At 35.0% G+C, this 12,657-nt stretch overlaps 1 protein-coding gene and 1 long non-coding RNA gene across 2 annotated transcripts in view; one reads left to right on the top strand and one right to left on the bottom strand.

The window, feature by feature from the left end:
* Positions 1 to 10,531, bottom strand: part of LOC125229943 (organic cation transporter protein-like) — a 67,840-nt gene extending 57,309 nt beyond the window's left edge. The window contains exon 1 of the mRNA XM_048134893.1: positions 10,439 to 10,531. The gene's annotated coding sequence lies outside the window, so the exon portion shown is untranslated. The remainder of the gene's footprint in view (positions 1 to 10,438) is intronic.
* Positions 2,872 to 4,569, top strand: LOC125229944. Its single transcript, XR_007177469.1, has 2 exons — positions 2,872 to 3,087; positions 3,175 to 4,569. It is a non-coding gene; the product is annotated as an uncharacterized LOC125229944 (long non-coding RNA).
* Positions 10,532 to 12,657: the final 2,126 nt, after the last annotated feature.

A 12,657-nucleotide genomic window follows, 5' to 3' on the forward strand; every position in this document is an offset into this window, starting at 1 on the left:
TTAGAAGACTTATTTATAATCATATTAAAGATAAGATAATATTCGTTAAAGGTATGGAAAAAATTAAATGGATTAAAGAATTATATTCAAACTGTACTGTTATAGATTTAAGTGAAAAGGGTGCACCGAATTTACAAGAACTGTATAAAAAATATTGTATTAATGATTGTATTTTTAATTGTGTGTACCATAAAAAAACTTGTGCATTAAAAAATGTAATATGTATGAAAAAATGGTATTTAGAAAATCACGTTCCTCTTTGAATAAATGAATGTGCTAAATAAAACGCATTTTATTAACCTGTAAATTATACTCCTGAAAACAATGTTTAAATCAACTCATGATACGATATTGTACTCGTGATACAGGTATACGATCATAACATAAGTATCCTGAGTTGATTTAAACATTGTACATAAATATGGTGGGTTTAAAAAAGAAAAACTAATTTTTTTTTTTTTAAGTTTATTTAATAATAATATACATACTGGCATAGCTAACTTAAAAAGTAAAGTAGGTGTTTACAAATTAGTTCAAAGTTTCCTTTAAAATATCACTATATAACTATATTTAGAAAAATGAAGCATGTCCCCACGCAAGTGTGTGAATATTGTCTTTTAATATTACTCGTTTATCATCATTCGAAGATAGTGCTACTTTCATTGTTTTTAATATTTACACAAGCTCTTCGATGTTTTATTAACTTTGGTAATTCTATAAATCTAGACGCTCTAAGAGGATTATATTTGTTTATGTTTATCTCGAGATATAAGTTTCGTAGAAAGCTCCAGCCACTGTCCCGTTCTTGAAATTCATCAATTTTCGTGCTCAATGTGTTCAAAATGGTTGAAAATATTTCTTTAAATTCGTAACTCTGATGTAAAATGATATTTTGCGTAGCGAATGATTTAATTTCACATGCTTCATTTTTCGGCAAACCAAATTCAGCAAACAGTTCAAAGTTAACCTTTATAGATCCAAAAGCAAGCCTTCTCGCTTCGAGAATATGTTTAATATGTCTACGAAGAGCGCACAGAAACTTTACCGGTGAGTCATGGAGGCTACTCTCTGGTCCACGCACTCTGTATGATGCTATTCTACTACGGAAAGCGCTGCTTATTTTTTCAATATCAGGAGTTAATTGAACAGAGTTATTATTTTTATGCAAGTTAGTGCGCAAGTGAGCAGAAAAGGCTTTACTTGGAATACTTATGTCACACACTGAACAAAATATGGAGCTATTATGAGGCATTTTGCCTATTGACATAGGAATAGACTAAATTAGACGTAAAAAAGATTAAAGATTATTGGCTTTTTTATCTGGGAAAAAGGTTCCTTCATCTGTAAAGTCGTCCTTACAACGCTTTAGAATCTTATTTATTCCATCTACTATATCCGAAACGGAATCCACACGATATTTAAAATTAACCAGCGCTTTCTCCCAACGGGCTTCAGATGGAACGTTTTGAATATCTACTACGTTATACAGTTTAAGATCAATAAAAAGATCACCGGTTAACGAAGCTGTGCGACGCACGTAGCCGCCTGGGACGCGACGTATCAGCACGGACGACAGAGAGTTGGCAGCGGATGCTCGACGCTGGGCTTCAACATGTCCTTCGTCACCCCAGTTTGAAAACCAGCCTGGCTTACAATCAGGTGTCTCTTTCTTCGACTTGGTTGTCGTACTGGAATATTAAAAACTTATTTATATTATCGAATACAACAAAATATAATTAGTTAATTAGGTAAGTACTTAACATTTAAGAATTTAAATACTATGGTTTAAAATGTTTAGATTCAAAGGCTAATTACAATTAGTTAAGTAAATATATGTATTACATATAAAATAACTGAATTGAATTAATTACCTTTTAGTTTTGTCTTCTTCATCAAGGTCAGTGTCACTGTCCTGCAACGTATCAGTTATTAACACAGACGATGCGTGCTTTTTCACAGTTTTCTTTGGTTTGATCTTCTTGCTGTAATATTAAAAACTTTATATTACTTCCAGTTCTCATAAATAAAGAGAAATAAATAAAAAGTTCGCATTTGTAGACAAGTTTTCAAACACAGTTTTAATTAATTACCTTTTACTAGCACATTCTTCGACGACGTTTCTGTCCAGCGACCAGCCCGCGTCACGTTTCGGGATCTGAGAAGCGTTTTTCCTTTTGGTTGTTTTCTTCTGAGTCCTACAATACATAGTGATTATCCATCAGATCATTAATAATAACAAAAATTAATAATAAGTCAATAAAATCTTAAATTTAATTAAAATACATACTTTAATGATCCAGATTCATCCTCAGAGTCGAGGTCTTTCTTAGACTGGATTACATGGTACTCAAAGTCAGACCTGAAAATAAAAAATAAGATTCTGTTATGTTCAGTCGAACGAGATTTCACAGTTGTACTTGTACCTCTCTCCAGCGAGGGTTATAAATTTTAAGTTAAAGTTAATACCAATACGCACTTAACTCGCATAAAACTGCTACTTAGAAGGATACTTATCGGTAAATTTAATCGAGAACAAACATCACTCAACACCATATTCAGAATAGTTTATAGCTAAATAAAATATTACAAACTTACGAACATTGTTTCAAGGTGAATTTCTCCGTGTACGTAAAACTCGCACTGTAACACTTGCACTTGTTAGAAAATAGTACAGGAAATGAATAAGCCAGGGGTTTTATTAATAAAACGAAACTGACGTAAAGTCATGAGTTAACAACCTAAAAGCAAATTATAACTAACATAAACTACAACATTTGCAAAAATACAGTAAGAAACCAATATAATACAAAGGTTGATCATCACTGTAATATAATATTCAACTCAGCTAATTATTGAAAAACAAACGTGTAATATTTCTTTTGTCGGAAACAAGATCCGCATAAAGGTTCCGGCACTAATCAAACGAATGTCGCCGCGTTAAGACCGCGTTCAATGTGCAAGCTATAATAGCTAATAGCTATACTATATTTTGTTACTACGAAGTTATAAATAGAGCATTTAACAAATTAAAATTACAACAGTTCGAGATTTCAAGCCGGGTGCATTATCAGTTTCAAAATCAGAATGGTATGTATTTTACTTTTATTATATTCTGGTATCTTTGAGTACTTTTATTTGGTGTTGAAATATATTTAACTTGATATTTTTTTACAGGGCTCGCAACCTATTAACCACGCTGCTGAAATGACTGAAACCACACCATTTTATTCGCAAGTTTGTGAAAAACCGAATGATCCGCTCAATTATTCTCAAGACATGGATGCGTACCTGAAATACCAGGATTTGCTCCTGAATCCATCTTTAGAAATTCCATTATCAGGTACACCAGCAAAAAGTCAGAAGAAAATCGCTAAGAAAGGAAAGAGGAAAATAAAAGAAATGGGTTTAAATTCCCATGTCATCAGAAAGGTTACAAAAGGAAAGCGTCTGATTAAAATCAGTATATCCGATTTGGAGCAATCAAATATCGAATCTAATGGGGTTACAGTACAATATGTTGTTCAAGATGACTATGATGAGTTATTAAATGCAACTGAAGGTCTGGTAGAAAAAATTGTAAAAAAGTTGAGTGAAGTGAGTAATTATTAGAAAATTTTATGTTATAAAATGTACTTTACTTTTTAGTTAGTCGTCGTGCTTGTAATATATCTCATTACTTAAATAAAATGGTTTCATGATAAATTAATTGTTTTATTTTTAACATACTAAAACATAGAGAATAAATACGATATTATTTTTAGAGTTTTACCACTCACAATATAGTTGAAATATGTATACTGAGATCTATTATATATCAAAACCATTTATAATTCATGTAAATCGTGATCATTTTATAAGATAAACATAGCGAGTGAGCAACCAGGTAAACTGACTCAAATTACAACTAAATGAGTGATTGCAATTTCGCATACTGTTCAATGTATGTCATGATTTTAATATAATCAAAATTTGAACCTTATATCTTTATGAAAAGTTCTGCTTTGCAAAGTGCAGTATATGACATACGCTAGCCTTTAATTTATACTGAACTCTTTGTTATGGGTGTCAAAGAAGATCATATTTTATATACGTTATTTTAAACCATATATTACAAAATTCGTAGTAGATATGACGTGGGAGTACGTAATCCGAAACAGCCAATAGCATAACTGGGTCTACATCACACTTATAAAGTTTTTACAATGTTTCATATAAATAAAAATGGTGATGTGTAGTATGTCGGGTTGTGACGACCGACAACCTCAACACGTAAACCATTCCTTGGCTTGGCCAACCGAGGCATGTAGTGTTGAATTCGAGACTTGGGGATCTCTGTATTTACGCGGTCGATAGATATGGAATCCCATACCCGGAGGGGGTCAAACTCAATCGATGCATGTAAAACGCGACTACACCAGAGTTCACACTTTGGGGGTCCATTCGTGTTCTGCGACGCTGACGAGCTGATCAGACACGTTGTGTGTAAACGCCACTGTCAATCGAGCAAACGCTTGAGAGAGACCACATCTGAGATTGGCCACCTCGGAGAGTGTGTTGCGTTAAGCTTTTGCTATTTAATATCATACCTAACTTAACTTTACGGCTTACATTTTCGAAATGGACCATTTAACAACGAACACCATACTTCATCTGTTTCAATCAAATGAACGAATCCGAAATGTTAAGTTAAAAATCTGATTGCGCTTTTACAGTTCACAAGTTCTAATTCTAAATATGCAATCGTAAACCTTGTGTGCTTTTTAAACCATCAGAAAACCTATTGAGAGTTTCAAATCATGAGAAAGCCGATTAGGAGTTTTAAATTATCTGAAAACCTATTGAGAGTTTCAAATCATGAGAAAGCCGATTAGGAGTTTTAAATCATCTGAAAACCTATTGGGAGTTTTAAATCACCAATAAACCTGAGTACGAGTCCTAAATATGAAGTGATATTGGGAGTTTTCAAATCTTTGATTTGAAACTCCCAATAATCACCTACTTTCCATACAAACTTCCACCCCCCCATTTTAGGGAAGTGGGGGGTTAGAAAGAGACAAAAAGTAGCATATGTCACTCTCCATCCCTTCAGCTATCTCTTCTTAAAAAATCACGTCAATACATCGCTCCGTTTTGCCCTGAGAGACGGACAAACAAACAGACACACACACTTTCCCATTTTATAATATTAGTATGGATTATGGTTGGGCATTAAAAAAAACATCTAGCTCTGTATAACAGAAATAAAATCTAAGAAAAAGTTTTCGGAATCATAACAAAAAAAAATCGTTCGTGTTGTTCACACCTTTACTTGACGCTCGAAGGAGTGTCACATGCGCGTTGCCAACCCATTAGAAACTTGTACACTCCTTTTTGCTATGTTATAAGTACACTCCTTTTTGCTGTAGGTACAAGTTCTAAGGACGGGTATATAAAGTAAACCAGTTGACCGTGTCGTCACTCAATTCGATTTCATATCATACTCTGTCAAACAAGTCTGTCAGTAAATAAGAACAAAGAGAACTGTATGCATCCTTTTCTTTAGGGTGCTAGGGGAAAGGAAACCTATAGTTTTCTTAGTTATTATTTACTGACAGACTTGTTTGACAGAGTATAATAGACTACTAGACTCATATCGAATTTGGCACAATAAATGATTGTCTTCTGTAGTATTTGACATAAAAAAACAATATTTGTAGATTTTGGGTATTAAAAGTGTATGATGACTACGTATTTTCGATTAAAAATGTGTGTAATTTTTCATTTATTTTGGCCACCGAAAACGCTGTCAGCGATGTAGTGACGTCATCGAATTCGAACCTTACTGCATGTCAAAACAATCACTGACAAATATTTAACTTTATTCCTTCATACTTAAAAGATCAGGAAATGTTGTTTTCGAATAGAAATCTATAAATTAACATGACTGTGTTTTTTTTCGCCTGATTACGAAAAAGTATACTTTAAAAATATTTTTTGCTGTTTTTAAGTCATAATAAAATAGGGTACTATTTTATTTCGGTTGATTGGACAGTACTTAATCATATAAGACAGAATTTAAAAAAGGGTCAAGTAGCCTATTGCAAGTCGGTCAAAATCGTTTTGAAAGTTCTTAAAAAGAAACTGATTTTTTGACTAGGAGGAAAGTAACCTATTGACACCCTTCGTAGACTCGTAATAGCGTGTCCTTATGAAGTAATATGATGTAATATAGGTAGTCCTAGATGGCTCTTAATCGATCCATATTTCTGTTTTTTTCGAGATGTCTATCTACCCACACCGAACATATTAGTAGACTACTTGCAAAAAAAAGCCTTATCGCCGCTATCAGTGTAACAGGTGCCTATTAATCAACTCATGCGCAGTGAAGCCGGAAGCGGCGCGCAAACAATAACTGTCTCCACGGCAGCCCAGAGTCACGATTACTGTCATTTGACGCTTGTCATCATGTTATAGTTAGTTACTAAGAGTCTTTTGTGCAATGGTGTCTGATTCGAATTTTAGGTACTAGATCTGTGACCGATAGCTAAGTCCCTTGTAACTTTCATTTATACCGTCGCGCGTACCGTCATTGAAGGGTGTCTACTTATACTATCTATGACCACAAACAAATGTTTGTGTAATTGTCTCACAAACTGCAACTCATAGTGGTTTTCTTCTCATAGTGGTCGTCTCGCTCCGCTGCGGAACCAAACAACACGTTGGATACGTAAACTTATGACCGAGATGATTAAGAGAAATCAAACTAATCTTGTGTTTGTGTTTTTGAAGTGAAACTTCTAATGAGACTTCAAACTGACTGCGTCCACCGCTCAGTGTTGCCAACTCGAATTTTGAAAAATAATACATTAATAAGTTTCATTTCTTGCGCGCGGAGGGACTCTACACTGAGAGAAAATACAACCAGTTTTCATGTTCGTTCAACAAGTTTTTTGGTTAAAATAGCGCCTACGTGCTCTATGGTTCAAACAACAAGATACTTGTCATTTGAATCGGCAATATATTTGAATCAACAAGTCGATTTTATAAAAACAACCTGACACATATTGTTTTAAACATACGTTTGGCTGATTCAAACGGATAAACCGCAACAAGTCGAACTTGTTAAATTCACAATGCAAATTTCTCTCAGTGTACGCATTATTTTTATTTTTATGCGATGTGAGGCAAACTAGGAGACAAGTCGCTTGATGGTAAGCGAGTTATGTCGTTGGGACACAAAAACAACTGAAAATTGACGCCCGCTCTGGCCTTGCATCATGGTCCTGAGTTAGAATCTCGTTAAGGGTTTTTACCCTATACCATAGATTAAATATAACAAGATCATACCATCCCATACATTAAAATGCGACCGCCTAAGACCGCGCTTACACTTCACCACACATAGATGGCGCCACAAAAAAAATGTCTTGTAGCTTTCGATTATACTTGTAGATGGCGTTAAGTGTCACTTTTGACATAGATTTACGGCTCGGAATTGAGACTTAATGCCAATCTGGAGTGTAAGCGCGTTCGTAGGCGGTCGCATTTTAATGTATGGGATGGCATGATCTTGTTATATTTAATTTATGCCTATACGTTAGGAAGGTCAGTCTGTCGCTTTCGTAATAACTAGTGTCTACGCCAAATCTTGGGATTAGTTGCCAAAACCGAATCCGTGGGCCGTGACAAAAGTATTGTACAGACCTTAAATATCACAATATCAAGCAACGATTTAGATAGCCTTGCCTCTGCAAGGGTTAAGTAAAACGTCATATTTTCATCGAATAATGACATTTTCACCACACCACCAGTTGGTGTGGTGAAAATGTCATTGTAAAGGTTGTCATTGTGAGACCTAGTCTTCAACAGAATGACATGATGTCACGATCCTCAGCATTGAGGGAACGACTAAAGAAGAAGAAAGGCTTACTTTGCTATTCGAAAACAGATAGCAAAATTGCATTTTATCCACAAGATTGCAAAGTAATTTCATACAAATTTTAACTTGATGTCATAAGCGGGCTGATAGAATTTACCAATAAATGATGATTTTGAATCATATTGGAATCTTTCGCTTGCTCGGGTATCAATATTGGCACGTGTGGTTAAACAACAACTTTGCGCCCTTGTAAAACAAATAACTATTGCCACGGCGATGTTGTTCAAATCGTTGCAAATTTATCTTGAACTGACTCTATTCATGTCGGTATCCCATAAACCGCTAAATATTACTTTATAATTCTTGCGAGGCCGATTAGAAGATCTTCATGTAAAATTATAGCTTTTTATGCTAGCTACGACACGACTCATGACTTAATATTATATTGACTTGAGTGGCATCCTGTTGAGATTTTTATTAATAATAATTACATTATGTTAACTTAGCTATGTACTTCGCTTAACCTACTAAATGATTTTATGCCAATTAGTATCTTCTGGATGCCATTCAGAAATAATTTTGGCTGACCTTTTTCAGGTGAATGCAGCAGACATGTCCAGCCTAGTCCCACTTAAACTTAGCAGTCTGAAACCCACCGTCCATATCTAAAAGGCGTGTTTTCGTGTTTCTGGTCCGATCTACGAACTCCTAATATACTAAATACGCTCCATTTCATCGCTCGCTCGCAATTTATGCTGGCTTTTAGTTGAAATCTAGAACTCCTGACCAAGTTTGTGCACCGTGTAGGTTTGGCTATGTAGGCAAATGTCCAGGAGTATGTGCTTAAAACACAAGAGATGGTCACCCTTTACTAGCGCTTTCATGAACCAAAAGCTATTCTAGGTGTCATCGATACGTCTATCGATTTCGATAGTTTTCCTGCAAATAAATAACTACTCAACACAACAGACAGTGAGGGTGTTTTGCTACGCCCGTAGCTGACGTAGCAAAATGCAATTAAAATATTTTAGATCATACATACATACAACATACATACAATCACGCCTGTATCCCATAAAGGGGTAGGCAGAACACATGAAACTACTAAAGCTTCAGTGCCACTCTTGGCAAATAAAGGGTTGAAAGAAAACGAAACTGTGACATTGCAGTGACAGGTGGCCAGCCTCTCGCCTACGCCACAATTTAACCCATATCCCATAGTCGCCTATATATTTTAGATCTACGGGCATTACTCTATTGGTGGCCCGAAAATAAATAACTTTGATTCTATTTTTCTTATTTAAGGGCAATTTCAGAATTTGGGACCCAGCATTAGCGTGAGTCGGTAACAAAAATTAACTCGCTGTCAGTTTTGTGACGACAATTAAGCATAAAATCTATCTAAAAATTTACTTTTTTCACGATCTGAATGTAAATTATCGCTTAAAGTTTATGTAATTAACACAAAAACAATATTTTTATTGAAATTTACGCTTAATTATCTTTACAAAACTGACAGGGAGTTAATTTTTGTTAACAACTTACGCTAATTTGGGGTCCCAAATTCTGAAAATGCTCTTAATTAAAAATTAAAATTAGACCTAGTAATTGAAAACACAGTCTAAAAAAGTTTTGGTATTCAGGGTTTATTTTGTAAGAAAAAACTGCGTTAAACAGCGGTGGTTGGGATTTCATACACGCATTGTTTAAAAGTGCAAAATTTAAGAACAATCGAACAAAGAAAGTAAAAATAGCTGAAAACAAAACGCTTGTCGACGAAGTTGCATCATATACAGCTACTAAAGTACTGCTAAATTCATTGTTTTGTAATTTGGGTAATAATTTCATTTGTTAATTAGGAATAAACTTTATTTATCTTCATTTATAGGGCACTGATCTCAGAAAACACCACCTACAACAGTCTTTGTGATTTTTTTTAACGTGCTATATTTTCAGGACTATAGAATGGCAATGAGGCTTTAAAATTATCATTTTTAACTCTTCCCGTTAAATAATTATCCGCATAAGATATTGCAAAACTTTATTTACTTAATTACTTTCTTAAATAGGCAGCTTCGATCTGATAAAAGTTAGCGTCCATATGAATACTTAAAAGTCATTATATTTTGACTTATCATGAATTTCAACCCAAATTATACATTTTAATTTAAAATATTTTAGCAATACTAATAAGTAAAATCTCAGCACCTCTGGGGTGCCTTAGGACTACAACAACAACAACAATAAGTAAAATAGGTAGGTAAGTATTATTTGAATCGGACACTAATATTTCGAATTTTTCAGTCGTATTATGAACCACTCTGTAGGCATCTAAGTTACTGAAACAAGCATTGTGAGTTCTTGTATAAAAACAAAATGTACATATTTTGTTTGAGTATCAATAGATTTATTTACAAAGCTGATAGTTCCAATTCAAGTTAATATAATATCTTTGCAATTTGATTTTGATCGATATAGGTATTCCTCAATAGAATAAAAAATCTATTTATAGTATTTTTTATTTTACTTTTTTTATTTTATTTTTTTTCCACCCTACATAAATACTTATAAAACACTCACCGTATCCATAACTCCAAATTGTTTCGCACACTCAAATTCCACACTAACAATCCACTTTTCACTAAACATCATATTTTCCCCACTAGATGTCCCCAGGAGTGCAGCGCGCGCGCCACTGCCACCACACATGCTATAACGCATGCGTGAACAATGCCAACTTAAACTAACAAGCGGCCAAATTTGAAACTAAATTTTTACAAACAAATCTCTGCGTTTCACGTACACGCTAGCGCCACTAGCGACCGCATATCGCAATGTTTTGACGATAAATATGGCATATCATGACAGTAAATCGTTGTATGTACATAGTTAATTTGTATACCAAATGAATTTGACGCCATTGCTATTCTGCCAAATTCCTGGCAATTTTCAAATCCAATCCAATGATATAATGGTGTGTAAAATTATGTAAGTTTGTTAGTAATACATATACCTACTCGTATAATAGTACCTACTATGTTAGCGTAGTGATCAACTGATCATAACGCTTTGCTTCGCTTGATCATTTTGATTATGCTACTTTTCAGAACAAACATGAAGGTAGACCAGTATAAATACTTTGGCTCGCTACAATAAACTCAAAACTGAATAGTTTTATAAGAATTTTCTTTTCGCACATGTATCGTACGACGTTTTTCAGTAGGTACAGGGTGCGTAGCCAAATGCACAAACGGTCCCGAAACGCTCACGATAATATCTCTTTCGTAGCTATCTAACTCTATTGCTCTTGCGTATTGGCGCGACAGAACCAGACCAGGGGCGGCTCACTCCGCGATTCCATCGCCGCGCTACAAGTACATGCGGGCGGCCGCGAGTTCGCGGCCTAATCAGGGGTGGCTCGCATTCTCACGTAACGCTTGTTCGCACTTTCTATTGTTACTATACGTCGCGAGTTTTTTTAAAGGTTCATATGCGATATTCGCGTGTGGAATGACTAATAACGCTTAGTTAAACAAACATTATGAATAAAATAGGACAATCTTACACAGATCTACTATTGATTATGTCATTTATGGCCCACGGAAACGTTCAATCAGGCTTGTAACGTTGGGATTTAAACAAAACCTAGAAAGTACCCAAGACTTGAATATAATTGCATAACATTTTATCTGAGTATTATTTTTTTTTAATACAATACATAGGCAACCCTAGCGTCCGACCCTGCGCACGTGCGGCTCGTTTCTTTGTAATCATTTTGTAGGTATTTAAAAAGGCGGCATTTCGTGAACTTCAAAGCAGTGGGCCTTCTGTACTTGTACTATTATATATTCTGTGACCAGACTACATTTCTGCGGCGTTGTAATGGCGTTCGTTTCGCAGAAATCCCATTCGGCTACGGGGCCTGGCCCTCTGAAGTTTCGACCTAAGGTGCATTGGGGTAATTTCGAAGCACAAAAATGCTCGGGTAACTTCGAAAGGGGAATCTTGATATGATGGAAATAATGGTGATTTTATGTGACTTTCGAAATAAAACGACTTTCGAAATTACCCACTCTCCATTGCGGGCAAAAAGCACCGTCATTTCGAAAAGAGACCCTCCTGATGTAATACTTTTCTCTTCTAGGAGACTTTTTCACTCATGAAAATACAAGTTTTTTTGTTTTTTTAGTCAAATCTTTCTTCAATTAAGTATAAGGTACCTACAGCGGGGCAAATTCCGACTGGGGGACAAATGTAACTGATCCATACTTCCATGTTTTACAATGTTTTCATTATTAAAAAGTGTTTAGAGGATACATGTAGAACTGAACATTTATATATTTATTTCAAAAACATAGTATAATAATGGAAAAAAATGGATCACTTACAATTGACCTTCAGTCGAGATTTGCCCCGCTGTACCTTAACCAGACAAAATCCTGTATAATTTTGGAAATTAAATTTTATAGGATTTAAAATAATTTTTGATCAGGAATGCCTGTACCTATGTCCCTTTAGGAACATCATCAGTCATTAATCATATACAGGGTGCCCGGTAATTAATGGACAACCTTTTAACCACCAAGAGGGCACCTTATACTGGTCCAGAAAATCGACATTAAGGTTTAGTAAAAGTCGCCTGGTTTTCGAGATTTTCACAAGTGGGTGGTGGTGGTCACAAGGTTTTTTTCAAGTGTGAAAATCTCGAAAACCAGGCGACTTTTAATAAACCTTAAAGTCGATTTTCTGGACCAGTATAAGGTGCCCTCTTGGTGGTTAAACGGTTGTCCATTAATTAC

The sequence above is a fragment of the Leguminivora glycinivorella genome, chromosome 9 (genome assembly GCF_023078275.1).
Source record: "Leguminivora glycinivorella isolate SPB_JAAS2020 chromosome 9, LegGlyc_1.1, whole genome shotgun sequence".
Classification (NCBI taxonomy): domain Eukaryota; kingdom Metazoa; phylum Arthropoda; class Insecta; order Lepidoptera; family Tortricidae; genus Leguminivora; species Leguminivora glycinivorella.